At 35.6% G+C, this 22,968-nt stretch overlaps 1 long non-coding RNA gene across 1 annotated transcript in view; it reads right to left on the reverse strand.

Annotated features, from left to right (window-relative positions):
- LOC129030077 (uncharacterized) overlaps positions 1–22,968 on the reverse strand; it is a 1,381,814-nt gene that overhangs the window by 639,089 nt on the left and 719,757 nt on the right. The window contains exon 6 of the long non-coding RNA XR_008500551.1: positions 19,907–19,992. This is a non-coding gene — a long non-coding RNA (uncharacterized LOC129030077). The remainder of the gene's footprint in view (positions 1–19,906; positions 19,993–22,968) is intronic.

Genomic DNA, 22,968 nt, shown 5'->3' on the forward strand with positions numbered 1-22,968 from the left:
CTTGACGAAGTGAGGAGGAGACAGCCTCCTCTTTCCAGTTTTTTACCAATGCTTTTGAAATTTTTATTTATCCTTTTGTTTCTTTTCTTACTCATTTTTTTCCACTTTGCCTACTTTCATTCTTTGATTTCCCAAAAAATATTTAGAAAGGAAAAATGAAATAATAAAACAATGCAAATCATTTTCCTCCCTTGCTTTTGGGCAAAATTCATCTTTAAAAATTTGGTGCTATCGATGTTAGCAACAAAATCCAACTATAGAGCACTATCAGTTTTTATTAATTTTCTCTACAGCTCCATATATCCAGAGACACTTAAAATGATTTAACAATAACAAATGGGTAATAAACTTCAGTAAATTTTAGGATTTCTCATTTATCATCAATTAAACTGAACAATTTCCCCATAAATGTCAATTGACTACAATGAAGACTTTTAATTTATTTTAGAAATATATGCCATGCTGTATTTTTCCAAAATCATCATACTTTACAAATCCCAGACTCAAAACAGTATCCAAATGCCAGAAGGCCTTCTCTATTCCAAATGAGAATCTATTAATTAAAACTGGGAAAATGAAGAGTTATAAGAAAGCCACAAGTTAAATCAGTACTTAAAACTATGCCCTGCCCAGGATGACTAGTGGAAAAATACCAAAATGTGTGTGTTTAAAAATTAACTATGAAGGCAAGTTGAGCCATGCCTATTACCCAAATATGAACTGAAAATAAAGAAAAAACAAATATGAACAGATTGTGACCCTTTGCTTTCATTTAAATACATTTTGAAGTCAGAGACACTGAATTCTGACATAGAAAAATTTTGACATTGTCAGATACACAAATTCAAAAGTCCAATTACTTTCAATCATAGTGAGAGTTGACAGCCTGCTGGCAGCCCTCACAGCCCTCACTCGCTCTCGGCACCTCCTCTGCCTGGGCTCCCACTTTGATGGCACTTGAGGAGCACTTCAGCCCACCGCTGAACTGTGGGAGCCCCTTTCTGGGCTGGCCAAGGCCGGAGCCGGCTCCCACAGCTTGCAAGGAGGTGTGGAGGGAGAGGCGTGAGCGAGAACCGGGGCTGCCTGCGGCACTTGCAGGCCAGCTGGAGTTCTGGATGGGCGTGGGCTTGGCGGGCCCCACACTCGGAGCGGCCAGCGAGCCCCGCCGGCCCTGGGCAATGAGGGGCTTAGCACCCGGGCCAGCGGCTGCGGAGGGTGTGCTGGGTCCCCCAGCAGTGCCGGCCCACCGGCGCTGCACTCCATTTCTTGCCGGGCCTTAGCTGCCTCCCCAGTGGGCCAGGGCTCGGGACCTGCAGCACGCCATGCCTGAACCTCCCCTCCTCACCGTGGGCTCCTGCGCAGCCTGAACCTCCCCGACAATCGCTCCCCCTGCTCCATGGCACCCAGTCCCATGACCACCCAAGGGCTGAGGAGTGTGGGTGCACAGCATGGGACTGGCAGGCAGCTCCACCTGCAGCCCCAGTGCGAGATCCACTGGGTGAAGCCAGCTGGGCTTCTGAGTCTGGTGGGGACGTGGAGAACCTTTGTGTCTAGCTCAGGGATTGTAAATACACCAATCGGCACTCTGTGTCTAGCTCAAGGTTTGTAAACACACCAATCAGCACCCTGTGTCTAGCTCAGGGTTTGTGAATGCACCAATGGACACTCTGTATCTAGCTACTCTGGTGGGGACTTGGAGAACCTTTGTATCCACACTCTATATCTAGCTAATCTAGTGGGTAGGTGAAGAACCTTTGTGTCTAGCTCAGGGATTGTAAACGCACCAATCAGCGCCCGGTCAAAACAGACCACTGGGCTCTACCAATCAGCAGGATGTGGGTGGGGCCAGATAAGAAAATAAAAGCAGGCTGCATGAGCCAGCAGTGGCAACCCTCTTGGGTCCCCTTCAATGCTGTGGAAGGTTTGTTCTTTCGCTCTTTGCAATAAATCTTGCTGCTGTTCACTCTTTGGGTCCACACTGCGTTTATGAGCTGTAACACTCACTGCGAAGGTCTGCAGCTTCACTCCTGAAGCCAGCGAGACCACGAATCCACCAGGAGGAATGAACAACTCCAGACACGCTGCCTTAAGAGCTGTAACACTCACCGTGAAGGTCCGCAGCTTCACTCTTGAGCCAGCGAGACCACAAACCCACCAGAAGGAAGAAACTCCGAACACATCCTAACATCACAAGGAACAAACTCCAGACGAGCAACCTTAAAAGCTGTAACACTCACCTTGAGGGTCCGTGGCTTCATTCTTGAAGTCAGTGAGACCAAGAACCCACCAATTCTGGACACAATTAGGTAAGATATCCTTTCACACACCTGGGATCTAAATTTCCAAATATTTTGTTTCTTTTCTCTATCTTTACATTTAATTAAAGAATAAAATATAGAAGCTGCCTTGGGGACAGATTTGAACTGATGACAAGCAGTTTGATAGGAAGTGACTTCAGTCCACAATGGCACAAGCTTGTAGTCTCAGCTACTAAGAAGGCTGAGGTGAGAGGATCATTTCAGCCCAGGAGTTTGAGACAAGCCTGGGCAACATAGTGAGATCCTACCTTCAAAACAAACAAACAAAAAATCGTGACTTCAGGTCACTATTCAGGAGGGAAGGGACAGTGAAAGAAAGGGGAGTGTCTGAGACTGAACACGATTTGCATTCTGAAGCCCCAGCATAGTCTTAATTCTTTGTCCAAGGGAACCTCAGACTTAGACTGCCTCAGCCTCATTTTGAGTCCAACTGCATTTTGAATCCAACTGCAGGAACCTTTTTACACTCCAAGGCCTCATCTCTTCCCAGTTTCTACCGTTTGCCTTACCTCTGATTCCTAGAACAATTACTCACTCTGGAGACAGAAATAAAAATATACTAATAAGGAAATTTCTATTCCATTAACTTTAATCAGTTCTAAAGTTTGGGCAATTGGTAAAGTTTCATTTTGGTTTCTTGCTTTTGATCTTGGCAATGCAAAATTGCATTAAAAAAGAATAATAATCTTTAGAACTCATTAATATTTGTTACCATTAAATAAGCAGATGTCTTTACTCACATGACTCTTACTGCTAAGGAACCAGGTGTAAAATTGGGGTCAAAAAAAGTGAAAAATATCTCCTTTTATACATATTCTGGGAGTTTGTTTCTTTGGACACTCATCTATTTAGGATTAATCAGTTTTTAAAAATCACTTTAAAAAGATATCCCTGGAAATGTAAATTATGAATTCCACTGTGCATTAAACTTGTTGGAGTAATATTAAAAATAATTTTAAAAATCTTTTCAGGTTCACTAAGTAGTAGGCCAGTCTAGCAAAAAAAGAATTGATCTTAGAATCAGGAGACCAATCTCCTTTGTTGCTGTGACCCTTACACAGATTTGTGACCCTGAACAAAACATTTATTTTTCCTTTTACTGAGTCCTCGCTTGTAAGGTCATATTGAGGTTTTCTTTTTTGAAATTGATTTCTTAATAATAGGCAGTGATTGAATTTTTAATAAATGCTCTTTTGCCTTGGTTTTCTCCATCTTCCCCTACTAAGAAAGATTTTGAGCTTTATGAGAAAAAGTAGAAGTTACATATCCTTTAGGTTAGAGTAGAGGCTACAGTTCCCTTTAGGAAGAAACACTGTCAGTTTTATTTGTCACTATGTCCCCAGGACCTAGAATATAGTAGGCCACAACAAATATGCACTGAATGAATGAATTAATATGCTCTTGGACGTACATTTTTCTTTAAGATTTATCACCTCTAAGAGGCCCTTTCGATGTTGTCACCAGAAGGGAAACGTCTTCAGCTTTTTATTTGTGGAATAAAAAGCAAAACTAAGGTATAAAATAGTACTCATTTTGTCTCACAGCTTGTAGCATATAAATCACAGATATAATACCAATGCAAAGTACTTCACTGATATTATAAGAACATTGTAAATGCTTAATTTATCTTAAGTTTGCCTGTACCTGAAATTGTGAATGAATACAGATTAAAAAGATGCCACAAAATTTAATTATTACTATACATTAATTAGATATCAGGAATTTTTCATAAAATGTCTGTTTTTGTCATAACAAAATGAGTTTTTTGTGAATCACTATTTTGTAAAATATTTAAACGTATAATATTTAAAGTGAAAAAATCATCTTATGTATTTACTTATTTCTCTTTGCTTTCTTTCCTAAGCAACTGCTTAAGAGTACACTGTGCAGAGCCAGACTAGGTTCAAAGTCATAATTGAAATTCCTACTCTGAAACTTGGTCTCATTAATTAGCTCTCTCATCTTTAAAACGAAGATAATAACAATGTAAGTGGGTTGTTGATGGGATGAAAGGAATTATTACATGAAAATTATTTGGAAGGAAGCATGTCACAAAATTGATATCCAATACATGTTAATCATTATGATTTTCAGCATGGCTTTTTTTTTTAAATAAGAAACATCATTAATTTTTCAAAAAGGAAATAAATTTCTCTTTGAAAATTTGTAGTCCACAAAATGGATGTCTTTAACACATGGTTTCTTTCCACTTTCACCACATTCCTCAGATATTCCAGGCTTCCTGCCTTCCCCACCAGCAGAGAGATTAGGTATGTCAGAAAAGAAGCCCGATCAAGCCAATTTCTTCCAGATGATGGGCCAGGGGCACAGGCCTAGATGCTCACAAGTGAGTTGAAGGAGGATTGGGTGATATACTGCAAACCCTCAGTGTCCAATTTTGTAGCTACCAGGTCATTTTCTTACTATTAAATCCTTCAGAGTTCTTATCTGTGTAAACCAAAAATAAAATTCTAAGGCCCCTCAACTATCTGAACAGACTTCCTCCTCAGCCAGAACTCTTCTAAAATTTAACCTGAAGGACTGCTTCAGGCTATGATAGGAAGACATTACCATCAACACAGACTTCAAGTCTGATAGGAAACATTTTATATACTATTCTCTCTGAAACCTGCTACCTGGAGGCTTCATCTGTGTAATAAAACTTTGGTCTCCATAACCTCTTATAGCAACCCAGACATTGCTTATTATTGATCCCAGGTCTTTAGACAAACTCAACCTGTTGTCAACAAGAAAATGTTTAAATTTACCTATAGCTTGTACAATAACCCCCCCACTACCGGCCCCACTGGCTTGGAATTGTCCCACCTTTCTGGACCAAATCAATGTATTTCTCAAATATATTTAAATGTATTTGACTGAAGTCTCATGCCTCCCTAAACTGTGTAAAACCAAGCTGCACCCCAATCACCTTGGGCACATGTTCCCAGGACCTCCTGAGGGCTGTGTCATGGGCCACAGTCAATCATATTTGGCTCAGAATAAATCTCTTCAAATATTCTAAGGAGTCTGACTCCTTCTTGTAAACATCTGGACCATCTCATTTCTTTTTCATATTCAGAAACTTACAGATATTAACCAAACACATAGAATAGACGTGACTGATTACAGTCACAATAGTGCCTGACATTTGATTTTTGACATTGATCTGTCTCTCTCTCTCTCTCTCTCTCTCTCTCTCTCTCTCTCACACACACACACACACACACACACACACACACACACACAAATTATTTGTACCACTTCACTCCTCCCATAAACAGAAAACAGTAATATAGCTCTGCCTTTTCAGGGTCAAATTGGATGAGTAAAACTGAGAAAATATGGATTGCTTAGGAAGCCTTAGCTCCCATTATGGGGACAAATCTGTCAAGGGAATCCTGTAACCCACTGATCACCACAAATGTCAGCAGCCCAGATTTGCAAATTCTGCCTCATAAATTTTCAAGACTATTTGCTGATCTCAATGAGAATAAAGTGGGCAATGATAATATCATGCAGTTTTATGATAGAATAATGAGTGACCATGAACAATACGACTTTTAAGTGATCACTACTAGGGTCTGTTTGCATTTTCACTAGCTTCTTCTTGCTATTTGTTTTTGTTTTTACTTGAAAAATACCCTAGGATGATTTGAACACTTAAAAGATTCAAACTGATACTTTTAGTTGCCCTTTTAATGAATTTTTATTTATCTAGAGGAGTGCAGCTAGAATCTAATAAAAAATCTGAAAATGACTACTGTTGAAATCGATTATTTATAAATAAGGACAAATATAAAACTACAATTGTATCTGTATTAAAATGGCCATACCATTTTATGTTCACACCAGCAATGTATGAGAATTTCAATTGTTTCATATCCAAACCTGTTTTTCTGCATTCTAATTGGTATCATTTTAGCATTCTCTTATTGACCCATTCACCCATTTGCTCATTTATTTGTTTACTTGAGAAATATCTTAATTTGATAGTTAGGAAGTTTATGTTAAAAACTCAGGTTGAAGTGGACAGTGGCTATTGGATGCTCTATGAGCAGCCCAACTACTCAGGCCTCCAGTACTTCCTGTGCCACGGTGACTATGCCAACCACCAACAGTGGTTGGACCTCAGTGACTCAGTCTGCTCCTGCGGCCTCATCCCCCACACTGTAAGATACACTTTACTAGCAGTCACTTAAACCTCAAAAAGAATTGCTTCCTCTCAGTTCCAAGACAGCCGAATAGGAACAGCTCCAGTCTACAGCTCCTAGCATGAGCGACGCAGAAGACAGGTGATTTCTGCATTTCCAACTGAGGTACCAGGTTCATCTCACTGGGACTTGTTGGACAGTGGGTGCAGCCCACAGAGTGTGAGCCGAAGCAGGGTGGGGCATCGCCTGATCTGGGAAGTGCAAGGGGTCAGGGAATTCCCTTTCCTAGCCAAGGGAAGCTGTGACAGACGGTACCTGGAAAATCGGGATACTCCCGCCCTAATACTGAGCTTTTCCAACAGTCTTAGCAAATGGCACACCAGGAGATTATATCCTACACCTGGCTCGGTGGGTCACATGCCCACAGAGCCTTGCTCACTGCTAGTGCAGCAGTCCGAGATTGAACTGCGAGGTGGCAGCGAGGCTGGGGGAGGGATGTCCACCATTGCTGAGGCTTGACTAGGTAAACAAAACAGCCAGGAAGCTCAAACTGGGTGGAGCCCACCACAGCTCAACGAGGCCTGCCTGCTTCTGTAGACTCCACCTCTGGGGGCAGGGCATAGCTGAACAAAAGGCAGAAGAAACTTCTGCAGACTTAAATGTCCCTGTCTGACAGCTTTCAAGAGAGTAGTGGTTCTCCCAGTATGGAATTTGAGATCTAAGAATGGACAGACTGCCTCATCAAGTGGGTCCCTGACCCCTGAGTAGGCTAACTGGGAGACACCTCCCAGTAGGGGCAGACTGACACCTCATACAGCTGGGTGCCCCTCTGAGACAAAGCTTCCAGAGGAAGGATCAGGCAGCAACATTTGCTGTTCTGCAATATTTGCTGTTCTGCAGCCTCCACTGGTGATACCCAGGCAAACAGGGTCTGGAGTGGACCTCCAGCAAACCAACAGATCTGCAGCTGAGGGTCCTGACTATTAGAAGGAAAACTAACAAACAGAAAGGAATAGCATCAACATCAACAAAAAGGACATCCAAACCAAAACCCATTTGTAGGTCACCATCATCAAAGACCAAAGGTAAATAAAACCACATAGATGGAGAGAAGCCAGAGCAGAAGAGCTGAAAATTCTGAAAATCAGAGCACCTCTTCTCCTCCAAAGGATTGCAGCTCTTCGCCAGCAACGGAACAAAGCTGGATGGAGAATGACTTTGACTAGTTGAGAGAAGAAGGCTTCAGAAGATCGGTAATAACAAACTTCTCCGAGCTAAAGGAAGATGTTCGAACCCAAAACAAAGAAGCTAAAAACCTTGAAAAAAGATTAGATGCATGGCTAACTAGAATAAACAGCGTAGAGAAGACCTTAAATAACATGATGGAGCTGAAAACCATGTCATGAGAACTACATGATGCAGGCACGAGCTTCAGTAGCCAATTCGATCAAGTGGAAGAAAGGGTATCAGTGATTGAAGATCAAATGAATGAAATGAAGCAAGAAGAGAAGTTTAGAGAAAAAAGAGTAGAAAGGAATGAACAAAGCCTCTGAGAAATATGGGATTATATGAAAAGACCAAATCCACGTTTGATTGGTGTACTTGAAAGTGATAGGGAGAATGGAACCAAGTTGGAAAACACTCTTCAGGATATCATCCAGGAGAACATCCCCAATCTAGCAAGGCAGACCAACTTTCAAATTCAGGAAATACAGAGAACACCACAAAGATACTCCTTGAGAAGAGTAACCCTAAGACACATAATTGTCAGATTCACCAAGGTTGAAATGAAGGAAAAAACGTTAAGGGCAGCCAGAGAGAAAGGTCGGGTTAACCACAAGGGGAAGCCCATCAGACTAACAGCAGATCTGTCAGCAGAAACTCTACAAGCCAGAAGAGAGTGGGGGCCAATATTCAACATTCTTAAAGAATTTTCAGCCCAGAATTTCATATCCAGCGAAACTAAGCTTCATAAGTGAAGGAGAAATAAAATCCTTTACAGACAAGCAAATGCTGAGAGATTCTGTCACCATCAGGCCTGCCTTTCAAGAGCTCCTGAAGGAAGCACTAAACATGGAAAGGGACAACCAGTACCAGCCACTGCAAAAACATGCCAAATTGTAAAGACCATCGATGCTAGGAAGAAACTGCATCAACTAACAAGCAAAATAACCAGCTAACATCATAATGACAGGATCAAATTCACACATAACAATATTAACCTTAAATGTAAAAGGGCTAAATGCTCCAATTAAAAGACACAGACTGGCAAATTGGATAAAGAGTCAAGACCCTTCAGTGTGCTGTATTCAGGAGACCCATCTCACATGCAGAGACACATATAGGCTCAAAATAAAGGGATGGAGGAAGATCAAACAACAAATGGAAAACTGAAAAGGCAGGGGTTGCAATCCTGGCCTCTGATAAAACAGACTTTACACCAACAAAGATCGAAAGAGACAAGATCACTACATAATGGTAAAGGGATCAATTCAACAAGAAGAGCTAAGTATCCTAAATATATATGCACCCAATACAGGAGCACCCAGATTCATAAAGCAAGTCCTTAGTGACCTACAAAGAGACTTAGACTCTCACTCATTAATAATGGGAAACTTTAACACCCCACTATCAACATTAGACAGAGCAACGAGACAGGAAGTTAACAAGGATATCCAGGACTTGAACTCAGCTCTGCACCAAGTGGACCTAATAAACATCTACAGAACTCTCCACCCCAAATCAACAGAATATACATTCTTCTCAGCACCACATCACACTTATTCTAAAATTGACCACATAGTTGGAAGTAAAGCACTTCTCAGCAAATGTAAAATAACAGAAATCATAACAAACTGTCTCTCAGACCACAGTGCAATCAAACTAGAACTAAGTTTTAAGAAACTCACTCAAAACTGCTCAACTACATGGAAACTGAACAACCTGCTCCTGAATGACTACTGGGTACATAATGAAATGAAAGCAGAAATAAAGATGTTCTTTGAAACCAATGAGAACAAAGACACAACATACCAGAATCTCTGGGACACACTTAAAGTAGTGTGTAGAGGGAAATTTAGAGCACTAAATGCCCACAAGATTAAACAGGAAAGATCTAAAATTGACACCCTACCATCACAATTAAAAGAACTAGAGAAACAAGAGCAAACACATTCAAAAGCTAGCAGAAGGCAAGAAATAACTAAGATCAGTGCAGAACTGAAGGAAATAGACACACAAAAAACCCTTAAAAAAATCAATGAATCCAGGAGCTGGTTTTTTGAAAAGATCAACAAAATTGACAGACCGCTAGTAAGACTAATAAAGAAGAAAAGAGAGAAGAATCAAATAGGCACAATAAAAAATGATAAAGAGGATATCACCACCAATCCCACAGAAATAAAAACTACCATCAGATAATACTATAAACACCTCTGCACAAATAAACTAGAAAATCTAGAAGAAAGGGATAAATTCCTGGACACATACACCCCCCCCCAACACTAAACCAGGAAGAAGTTGAATCCCTGAATCGGCAAATAACAAGTTCTGAAATTGAGGCAGTAATTAATAGCCTACCAACCAATAAAAGCTCAGGACCAGATGGATTCACAGTCAAATTCTACCAGAGGTACAAGGAGGAGCTGATACCATTCCTTGTGAAACTTTTACAATCAATAGAAAAAGAGGGAATCCTCCCTAACTCATTTTATGGGGCCAGCATCATCCTGATACCAAAGCCTGGCAGAGACACAACAAAAAAAGAGAATTTTAGACCAATATCCCTGATGAACATCAATGCAAAAATCCTCAATAAAATACTGGCAAACCGAATCCAGCAGCACATTAAAAAGTTTTTCCACCATGATCAAGTGGGCTTCATCCCTGGGATGCAAGGCTGGTTCAACCGACGCAAATCAACAAACTTAGTCCAGCATATAAACAGAACCAAAGACAATAACCACATGGTTATCTCAATAGGTGTAGAAAAGGCCTTCAACAAAATTCAACAGCCCTTCATGCTAAAAACTCTCAATAAACTAGGTATTGATGGGATGTATCCCAAAATAATAGAGCTATTTATGACAAACCCACAGCCAGTACCATGCTGAATGGGAAAAACTGGAAGCATTCTCTTTGAAAACTGGCACAAGACAGGGATGCCCTCTCTCACCACTCCTATTCAACACTGTGTTGGAAGTTCTGGCCAGGGCAATCAGGCAGGAGAAAGAAATAAAGGGTATTCATTTAGGAAAACAGGAAGTCAAATTGTCCCTGTTTGCAGATGACATGATTGTATATTTAGAAAACCCCATTGTCTCAGCCCAAAATCTCCTTAAGCTGATAAGCAACTTCAGCAAATTCTCAGGATACAAAATCAATGTGCGAAAATTACAAACATTCCTATACACCAATAACAGACAAACAGAGAGTCAAATCATGAGTGAATTCCCACTCACAATTGCTTCAAAGAGAATAAAATACCTAGGAATCCAACTTACAAGGGATGTGAAGGACCTCTTCAAGGAGAACAGCAAACCACTGCTCAAGGAAATAAAAGAGGACACAAACAACTGGAAGAACATTCCATGCTCATGTATAGAAAGAATCAATATCATAAAAATGGCCATACTGCCCAAGGTAATTTATAGATTCAATGCCATCCCCATCAAGCTACCAATGACTTTCTTCACAGAATTGGAAAAAACTACTTTAAAGTTCATATGGAACCAAAAGAGAGCCTGCAATGCCTAGACAATCCTAAGCCAAAAGAACAAAGGTGGAGGCATCATGATACCTGACTTCAAACTATACTACAAGGCCACAGTAACCAAAACAGCATGGTGCTGGTACCAAAACAGAGATATAGACCAATGGAACAGAACAGAGCCCTCAGAAATAATACCACACATCTACAACCATCTGATCTTTAAAAAAACAGAAAAAAAAAAAACAAGAAATGGGGAAAGGATTCCCTATTTAATAAATGGTGCTGGGAAAACCGGCTAGCCATATGTAGAAAGCTGAAACTGGATCCCTTCCTTACACCTCATACAAAAATTAATTCAAGATGGATTAAAAACTTACATGTTAGACCTAAAACCATAAAAACCTAGGCAATACCATTCAGGACATAGGCATGGGCAAGGACTTCATGAGTAAAACATCAGAAACAATGGCAACAAAAGCCAAAATTGACAAATGGGATCTCATTAAACTAAAGAGCTTCTGCACAGCAAAAGAAACTACCATCAGAGTGAACAGGCAACCTACAAAATGGGAGAAAATTTTTGCGATCTACCCATCTGACAAAGGGCTAATATCCAGAATCTACAAAAAAACTTAAACAAATTTACAAGAAAAAATCAAAAACTCCATCAAAAAGTGGGTGAAGGATGTAAACAGACACTTCTCAAAAGAAGACATTTATGCAGCCAGACACATGAAAAAATGCTCATCATCACTGGCCATCAGAGAAATGCAAATCAAAACCACAGTGAGATACCATCTCACACCAGTTAGAAGGGCGATCATTAAAAAGTCAGGAAACAACAGGTGCTGGAGAGGATGTGGAGAAATAGGAACACTTTTACACTGTTGGTGGGACTGTAAACTAGTTCAACCATTGTGGAAGACAGTGTGGCGATCCCTCAAGGATCTAGAACTAGAATTACCATTTGACCCAGCGATCCCATTACTGGCTATATACCCAAAGGATTATAAATCATGCTGCTATAAAGACACATGCACGCGTATGTTTATTGCGGCACTATTCTCAATAGCAAAGACTTGGAACCAACCCAAATGTCCATCAATGATAGACTGGATTAAGAAAATGTGGCACACATACACCACAGAATACTATGCAGCCATAAAAAAGGATGAGTTCATGTCCTTTGTAGCGACAAGGATGAAGCTGGGAACCATCATTCTGAGCAAACTATCGCAAGGACAGAAAATCAAACACTGCATGTTCTCATTCATAGGTGGGAATTGAACAATGAGAACACTTGGACACAGGGCAGGGCACATCACAGACTGGTGCCTGTCATGGGGTGTGGGGAGTTGGGAAGGATAGCATTAGGAGAAATACCTAATGTAAATAACAAGTTAATGGGTGCAGCACACCAACATGGCACATGTATACATATATAACAAACCTGCCGGTTGTGCACAGGTACCCTAGAACTTAAAGTATAATAACGAAAAAAAAAATAAAGTGAATAAAACCTCAAGTTGATAGTCTTAGTTAACCTTTTTATTATGCATGTTTGTCTAGAGGATTGTGAGAAGGAAGTAAGTCAAAGTCAGAAAATATTACTGAATTAAATAATTTATAAATAAGGACAAGGTTAAAAACCATAATATTGTACAAATACTAGGAATTTTAAATAATTTTAAATACAGGATTTTATACATTCACAATAAAATTATTGCTTATAAATATATTTAAGTAGAATATTATAGCTTGCATTCCTTTAGACCTGCTTTGATATATTTCAGAAAACATTAATGTCAAATATTATCTTGTTTATAAAGTTACTGTAGACTTATACTTCTGTCACCCTTCTCTCTTCATTATAAAGCTATATATATCATGGTATATAAATAATGATTTGCACATGATTCTGTGAAAACTATTTGAAATACGAGTTACCTAAAATATAAATGCTTACTGCTGTAGCTGGATGTTTGTTCCCTCAAACCTCAAGTTGAAATTTGATTTCCAAGGTTGCAGGTGGGGCCTCATAGGAGTTGTTTGGGTTGTGGGAATGGATCCCTTATGGGTAGATTAATGCCCTCCCTGGAATGGGTGTGAGTCAGTTCTTGCTCTGTTAGTTCCCATTAGAGCTGGTTGTTACAAAGAGACTGGAACCTGTACTCTAACTTTTGTTTCCTCTCTTGCCATGTGATCTGTGCACACACATGCTCCTTTTTGCCTTCTGCCATGAGTGGAAGTAGCCTTTGTCACTCAGCACAAGCAGATATCAGTGCCATGCTTTTTTGTACAGCCAGTAGAACTATGAGTCAAATAAACCTCTCTTCTTTATAAATTACCCAGCCTCAAGTATTATTCCTTTATAGCAACACAAACAAAAAAAGATGCCTACCATATAATCTCAGCAAACACTATAATAAAAAGATGACTTATACTATAAGGAAATAATGTGTTTACCTCAATTAAAAATAATAAAAATTTTACTCAAGTAATAAACTTAAATGAATATAATGTTAAAGTAAGAAAACCAGAAATTTTGACAGTTCAGAAACCTAACACTTTCCCACATTTCCAAATTGATGCATTACTATATTAAAACTATTTTGTTTTATGACATGATTGATTTTATGACGTGATTGATTTTATGACTTGTGCAAAATTGAATGTGACTGAGGTTAAAAATAAGCCAGAAGTAAAGAACAATAAAGGCTGGCTTAATTATTATCATGCAAAATTAAATAGTTCATACAGAAGTTAAAAAAATGAGAACTGAGATATAAGAAATGAACATAAGACAAACAAGAAGAGATGTAAGTACACAGTGCTGACCTTCAGAGCACAAAAATTTGAGGAGTTTTAGCTCTAGAGGTTTCAATTCGGAGAGCTTAATGCCATCTGTTTTGGGAGGTTTAAACTTTCAAGCTACTGGAAGCAAGGGAATGTACACCTGAATTCCCTTCAAAAAATACACTTTACAATTTAGGCTTTATATGTTTCTCAATAAAGCACAGTGAAAGAAAAAATGTCTACATTCAAAATGCCTATTTCATTTTTAGAAAATGTGTCTAAAACTAGATCAGTCTTGTTAACTGATTTATGAATACATAATTAATGTGCAACAAATTGCATGCATTTCAAGTGTACAATTTACAAATTTTAAAATATATAAGTATATATGAAACAATTACACAATAAAGATAAGGAACAAAATTCCTCTTGCCTATTCTTTTTATTTTTAAAAAAATCACAAATAAAAAATTGTATATATTTTTGGTAGACAACATGTTTTGATAAATGTATATACTGTAGAATGGCTTATGAAATCAAGCTAATTAGCATATATGGTACCTCCTATACTCATGATTTTTTTGTGGTGAGAACACTTAAAATATACACTCTTAGAAAGTTTTAGATTGACAATATATTGTTTTTAATAATCATCTCCATGATGTACAAAAGATCTCATGAATCTATTCCTTCTGTCGAACTGAAGTTTTGTATCCTTCGACCAACAACTCCTCAGTTCTTTCATTCCCCAGCCTCTAGTCACCATTTGTCTACTCTGCTTCTACAAGTTTGACTGTTTTAGATCCTCTGTATAAGTTAGATTTTACAGTATTTCTCTTTCTGTGTCTTATTTTACTTAGCATAATTTCCTCTATATTTGTCTATGTTGTTGTAAATGACATGGACAAATAAAAAAGCTTTTAAAAAGCTGAATAGTATTGTGTGTGTGTGTGTGTGTGTGTGTGTGTGTACTTCATACCTCATCCATTGATAGACATGGATTGATTTCATGTCTTGGCTATTGTGAATAATGCTGCAATGAACATGGGAGTACAGATATCTTGTTGACATACTGACTTCATACCTTTCGATATAACCAGCAGTGGAGAATTGCCGGATGATATTAATTTTTTGAGGAATCTCCTTAATATTTTCTATAATGGCTTTACTGACTACTTTCCCACTAACAGTATACAAGGGCTCCACATCCATGCCAGCATTTATTTTTAAAATCTTTTTGATAGTAGCCATTCTAACAGCTGTGCGGTGACATCTCACTGCTGTTTCAACTTGCATTTCCCTGATGATTAGTGATGGTGAATATTTTTTTCATATACCTGTCAATCATTTCCATGTAGTCTTTTGAAAAATATCTATCTATTTCATTTGCCCATTTAAAAAGTTGGTTATTTGTTTTCTTACTGTTGAATTGTTTGGATTTTTTATATATTTTTGATATTTTCTTCTTGCCTCTTTTTAACCTCTCTTTCTCACTTTTTCCTACACTTGCTTTCATCTCCAGAAAACCACTGAACAACTTTCTGGTAATACAGATTAGTTTGCAGTTACTAGAATATTACATAATGAAATCACACAATATATTGTCTTTTTTGTCTGGATTATTTCACTCAACATAACTCTTTTCAGGTTCATCCATGTTGTAATTTGTATCAATATTTTATTCTTTTTCAAGTTTGTGCTGGGTAGCTTTTGATTTCATGAATGTACCACAATTTCACTTGTTAATAAACATTTGAGTTGTCTTCAAGACAATTATGAATAAACCTTATGATTTACGTATTCCATACTAAATAATTATTTCACAGAAATGAAACTTATGATTACAGTAATATGTTTGTGATAAGTATTTGGTATGGTATATGTGAATCATATGGCAGGTGTAGGGTTAACTTTTTAAGAAACTGTCAAACTGTTTCCCAAATTTGTTGTTCCTTTTTACATACCTAGCAGGAATGTTTGAGTTTCCGTCATTCCACATCCTTGTCAACCATTGGTATGGTCAGCCTCTTTAATTTTAGCCATTTTAATAGATGTGTAGTCATTATAATGGTATCTCATTGTGGTTGTCATTTGCCTTGTTCTAATAACTAATGTGTATTTACGTCTTTTCACATGCTTGTTTGCCATCAAATAAGTACACCTTCTCTGGTAACATGGCTGTTCAAGTTTTTTGCCCTTGTCCTTTAATTGGGTTGTTAGCTTACTATCAATAAGTTTTAAGAGTTCCAGACATATTTTAATTATTATTCCTTCACCAGATATATACAGTAGAAATAGTTTTTGTTGCTCTGTGGCTGGCCTTTTATTCTCCTAACTTTAAGAATGAAATTGAAGATAAACTTATCCATTTGTTCTAATATGAATCACACTTGTAGTATTGTATCAAAAATAGTTCTTATTTTAAGGTTACAGGGGTTATTTTCCTGTGTGTTCTCTAGATGTAATTTTAGGTTTTAAATGTAGGTCTATGATTTTTTAGTTAATTTTAATCAATGGTGTGAGGTATTTTATTTTTATGCTTGTGGATAAATACTTGATTTCTGTCATTATTTGTTGAAAACAAAATCCAATCTCCATTGAATTGTTTTGTTTTGTTTTTATTGTACAAATAACATTTTATTGGATATGTTGAAAGGTGACATGCAGTAGTGTTTTAAAAGAAAGCTGTCAACTTTTTCTATTGGTTTGAAAGGTGTATTTTAAGGAAAGAAAAGCTTTGATAACCTAGATTAGCCTTGGAGATGCAGCTAGGCAGGAATATAGCAGTTAAAGACAAAAAGATGTAGAAAGCTGAAACTGGATCCCTTCCTTACACCTTATAAAAAATCAATTCAAGATGGATTAAAGACTTAAATGTTAGACCTAAAACCATAAAAACCCTAGAAGAAAACCTAGGCATTACCATTCAGGAAAACTGTTTTTTTTTTTTTTTTTTTTTACCTGAGTTATAAATCAGTTGTTCATATATGTGTGGATCTATTTGTGGACTCTCAGTTCTTTTCTGTTTATCTTTTTTATTTGTATCTTTATGTCAGTACTACGCACTGATTCAAGACCTTTCTTTTTATATATTATTGGGTATTTACTGCTCTACATAGAGCTCTAAATAGTGATCTAGTGATATTCCACAAAATTTGACATGTTGTGTTTTTATATTTAGTTCAAAATACCTTAGATACTTAGTTTTAATTTCATCTTTGACCTGTATTTAAAAGTTTATTTAAATTCCAAATATTTAGAGCTCTTATAGTTATCTTTCTCTTCTTGATTTCTAATTATTATTTTATATCACTTGAATCTTTTACATTTATGTAGTCTTGTTTTATGTCCAAGAAGATTTTCTACCTTGATAAATATTATGAAGGCGTTTGAAAATAATGGGAAAATAATCTGTATTCTACTGTTGTATTCTGTTGTTAGGTGGTATGGTTTTTAAGTATCAATAGACATGTTTGTTGTTTTTGGAGTAATGATTGAATTTTCTATAGTCTTACTGATTTTCTGTCTACCTGTTTTATCAGTTACTGAGAGGAGAGTGTTGAAATCACTGACAATAATTTTGATGTGTTCTTTTCTCCTTTTAGTTTCAAAAGTTTTTCTTCATATTATAAACACTATGCCATTAGGTACATAAATGTTTAGAATTTGTATGCCCTTTTGATGAATGAGCCATGTTTATGAAATGACATTCTCTATCCCTGGTAACATTTTTTTGACTATTAAATTAAGTTTCTGACATTCATTAGAAAAACTATTCAGACTTTTGATTAGTTTAACATGGTATATATTTTATATCCTTTTACTATTTTGAACTTTTTATTCTGAGATAATTGTAATATTCATGTTAAATTGTAGAAAATAATGGAGATTACTTATATCCTTTAATTGATATCTCCTAATTGCATCACTGTGCCAGGATATAGTCATTGATATAGTCAAGATACAGAACATTTCCATCAAAACTAGGATCCCTCACGTTACCCTTTATAACCACATCCTATTTCTTACTATTCCACACCATTCTTAAATCCCAGCAACCATTAATCTGTTCTCCATCATTATACGTTTGTTATTTCATGAATGTTATATAAACAAAATCATGCAGTAGTAACCCTATGGAACTGATCTTTGCCACTCAAGGCAATTCACCAGGGATTTATCCAGGTTCCTGTATTACTACTTTGTTTCTTTTTATTGCCGCATAGTATTTCATGGTATGGATGTGTCACAATTTGTTTACAATTAACCAGTTGAAAAGCATCTGGGTTGTCTCCAGTTTTTGTCTATTAGTAATAAAGCTGTTATCAACATTCATGTACAGATTTTCATTTCTCTGGGATAAATTACCAGGAGTGCAATTGCTGGCTTTTACACCAATCATGTGTTTTGTTTTTAAGAAACTGCTAAGTTGTTTTTGAGAATGGCCGTATCATTTTACATTCCTGGATGATGTTATCTCATTGTGTTTTTAATTATCTAAATAACTAATGGGATTGAACGTTTTTTCATGTACTTATGTGATATCTCTATATCCTTCAGTGGTGATATTTCTCTTTACCAGATCTGTATTTTACTAGCGTGTGATTTTGGGCAAATTACTTAGCAGGATATTTCAGTTTCCATATTTATATGATAGAAATGCTATTAGTAATTGCCTCATAATATTGGTATGAAGGTTAAATAATTTGATATGTGTTTTGTGCTTAGGCCAAAACGTTGGTTATCATATTGTATTATTATTGTTACCATTATTTAATTTAGTCATGTACCCTGTCTACCTCATAGGATACTCCTTGATAGTTGGGATTTTTATGTCCACTGTTTTATCCTAATGCCTTAATTAGAATGTGGTACATAACAGATAGTTAATAAATATTACTAAAATGAAAGGTGACTCACATATTAGAAAGTAACAAGTGAGTATTTAAGTTTTCACCAGTCAAAATTGATAAGCCCTTTCAAAACCTAGTCACCGCTTAAACTTTTGTATTTTAGACAAATTCCTCCCTATTAAGTGGACCAGTCCTACAAAACAGGCTTCTGCTATATTCATCTTCTTTATCTTTAAAACTTTAACTCCATTGCTATTGCTTTCTAGGGTTACTTTTAAACTTTGCTTTGTATTTCTAAGTACATAGGAAAACCTAAAAAGCAGTTCTATCCAGGAGCCATGTATTAAAGGTTTCCTTCTTTTAATATAATAAAGCAAGACAAGCTTAACTAAATCATTACTATCAATATGTCATTTGCCTAACTCTCACTCTATTTCTAGGGAACAATTCTTACTCATTACACTCTTGTGAATTATTACCAAAACTTCTGTGGAGGAGTATAACTTCAAGTACACCAATGGTCAGTAATAAGTTGCAAGGCTTTATATAATACATTCTACTATTCAGTCTAAGTAGATAAAAGAAACATTAAATTGTTTTTTAATTCATGAAAATCTCTACTTATACATTAATTCAAATAAAACTTCCTCAAAATAGAAAGTGAACTGATTTTAATAAAAAACACTTTTCTGTAATGATCTCTGCAATTTATAATTGAATAAAATTAGATATGAATTTGGTATAAAAGTTTCTCATAAAATAGTGTAAAGTTGTACTTATAAAAAACAAATGATCCACTTAAGAATTTACACCCTAGCTGTACCTTCCCTTCTAAGTATTTGAGATTTTACTTCTTGAGTTGTTCAGAAAGGGCATCAGGATAAAAAATAAAATCTGTGAGTTAATTAATTCTATACATTTATTTGCTGGACACTAGTAAAGTATGATAAGAGGATTATGGCAAATGGTAAGCTGACAAATTCAACTCAAGTATACGCATTTCCCTCTTTCCCTATTATTCTTAATTTTTAAATTAGGTTCTCTTCTTTCTTTTTATTTCATTTATTAATAACTTACCTCAAAACTGCAGTTGGCCTTGCAGTGGAACAGGTTTTTGTAGCAGCATTGTCCTCTAAGCAAATCACACAATTCACTTTGCTCTCCTAATGAATTCAAGACAAAACATAAATACATAGTATTAAAGCAAAACAAGCGATAATCCCCCAGTCTACATATTTACATATTTTCTTATTCACACTCCCCCTTTCATTTGTCACTAAAATCATGCTAATTTAATAAGAAAAAGCTGGCAATGTAGTATTCAAATATGTACCCCTGCAAAGAAGATTGTAACTATATTTTATATGCATAGTCTACGTTCAAGTTATTTTTACATTGGATATAAAATATTAATAACAATTACATTGACATGTTTTGTGGCAATTAGCCTGTCTTTCTTGTCTTAACAACTATTGAAGTAATCTTCCTCCCTATAAATTATTGGTAATGTGCAACCTAATGCATGCTTTACTATGTGATTTTTAAAAATTCTATAAATAGATTTTCATAAAATAGATGCTGGAAATAAATGCAGGCAGAAACACATTTTTAAATAAATTTATTGTTTCACGAAATTAAACATCAATAAGGCTACTGAAGTAAAGCTAATATCAGGCTATGCTATATTGCATTGGCATTTCTAGATTTTTCTAAGCAAAATAATTAATCTTAGAAATATCCTCAGCTGTCTAGTGTGGGTAATTACCAACACGGTCATTTCCTGCAAAGTATTTGATTTTCATAAAATTTTATTTCCATTACTAATGAGAAGTTGTAATAAAAATACTGAAATGCAAGTAATACCTAACAGGATAAATGAAACCAGTATTGTAGTAGTTGTTTAGGAATATGAATCATATTTATTTATATTAATTTTTATAAATAAGGATATATATTACATAATATATAATAAAATATATTATAAAATATAACAAAAATATATTTTATATATTAATATAATATAAAATATATCATATATCATATGTTAATATAAAATATATATTTATATATTATATAAAAATATACAATATAAAAATCATATATTATTTTATAATATACAAATAATTATATAATATATAATATAATATATAATAATTATATATAATATAATAATATATTATATAATATATTATATATCCTGATATATATAATACCTCATAGTTCTGTAGAAAATGATAAAATGAGCTTATGCATGAATCTGTTGCTATATAATTGAAAGCAACTTGAAACAAAATATAAAATATTTACATTGTACATTTAACATATGCTTTTAATATATCCATTCTGCTTAAGTATGTTCAATGCACACTTACTTGTAATGTATGTTTCAGTTTCAGTGTAAATTATTACTGAATTTAAACATCAAATGTTGCAATTTTTTTTGTAACTATTAAGGTAACAATGCAGTTATACTGGGAACAAACATTGTAGAGTAAGCATGATAGATACTATGAATTTGACATATTTTTTTCAAACTGAGCTGAATGTTACAATGTTGACTGGAATGTTCTAAAGTCTATTTGCTTTAAAATAATCTATTTTTTTGCATGACTGCCTTCTGAATCCCCACGGCATGTGGTTTAGAATTTCCAAGATTTACAGTAATTAAATTTATATAAGTGAGTCTAATGTTGCTGAGGCACAAAGTTGTCAAAAGTTACAGAAGTTTGGAAGTTATCCCAAAGTGGGACTAATGGAAACATCATGATAAAATATGTGGAAAACATCATAAATTAGAAAAGTAATTAATTCACCCACCAAATAAAATTCATGGTACAATTAAACAAACTGAACTATAACATAACATGTTTTAAATTACATATAGAAAACATGTCATTGGCTCATAATAGATTTGTGTTTCTGAAAGAATAGAAAAAAAATCAAGAAAAATATTCCCCAAATTCAAACATTATTTTTTAATCACACATTTTCTTCATAACATCCTCACTCTTTGGGGGAAACATGAGAGAAAACACTGGATTTAGAAGATAAGGAGTCTGATCTGATTCTAGATTTCACTCTCAAAACTAATGTGTTATTCTGTCTCTATATTTAAAGGAGTACTTGAACTTGCTACCCTAGTTTAATGCTTTAAAAACGATTATTATTAGGTATACAGTTTATTTTTACAATATAAAACTGAACGATTTTTATTCAAATACTTGTCTAGGCAATTGAATCATTATTTTTGTTTTGAGGTTCAGCAGTGTCTTAGTATAACAAAGAACACTTGACTGGCATGTTTAGTCATTTTTATAAAAAATCATTTCTGATGAGCACTTTAATGTTTTCTAATCAAAAGTCACATATTTAGCTCAGTAATTCTTGTTAGTTTTCTGACATCCAGCCATCATTTCTTATGTTTCATAAAAGGTTCATTGACAGAATAAGAGAACATCTTTGCTGTAGCTTCCTATGTTTTTGTATCTCCAAATATCATCCTTTGTAAAATAACCAGGCTATTTTAATCTTGACTCACTACCACTTTCCAGCAAATCATTCAGATCATTTCATGGGAAACATACCTTTACTGAGAAACTGAATACTGCCTTTCATAGTTATTTGCTACTGAAAATATGAATGAGTTATGTGGTCTGGAACAAATCATTACCTTTCCATAACTCAGTTTCCTCTACTGTAAAATTAAAAATGATGCATAATTTATAACTCATAGGATCAAACACAACAATGTTAGGCGCACGGTAAATGTGCTATAAGTGTTTGCTCTCAGTATTCCTACCCATCTATGGCATTTCAGGATTCTATTCTACTAATGCTCTATTTAAATGACTGTACTTAGTAGGTATGTGGTACCATCTAAAATGTTAGAAACATATTGGTATTTTTTATTTCCTTATGCTGTCCTAAATATTGCCTCAGACAATACAATAATAGTCTATTAGTCTAGACATCAGTGCAGTAGCAGGCTTTATTTCTAAATTGAATTACTTTTTATTATTCCATATGGAAGCAGGACAGTTATTCCTCCCATGGAGAATATGTATAGAAGAGCAGGAAAAGCACTTCTAGAAGAATCAGTAAGTGGAATTACAATTCCCAACTTGTTTTGTAACTTTGGT

The sequence above is a fragment of the Pongo pygmaeus genome, chromosome 12 (assembly GCF_028885625.2).
Source record: "Pongo pygmaeus isolate AG05252 chromosome 12, NHGRI_mPonPyg2-v2.0_pri, whole genome shotgun sequence".
Classification (NCBI taxonomy): Eukaryota; Metazoa; Chordata; class Mammalia; order Primates; family Hominidae; genus Pongo; species Pongo pygmaeus.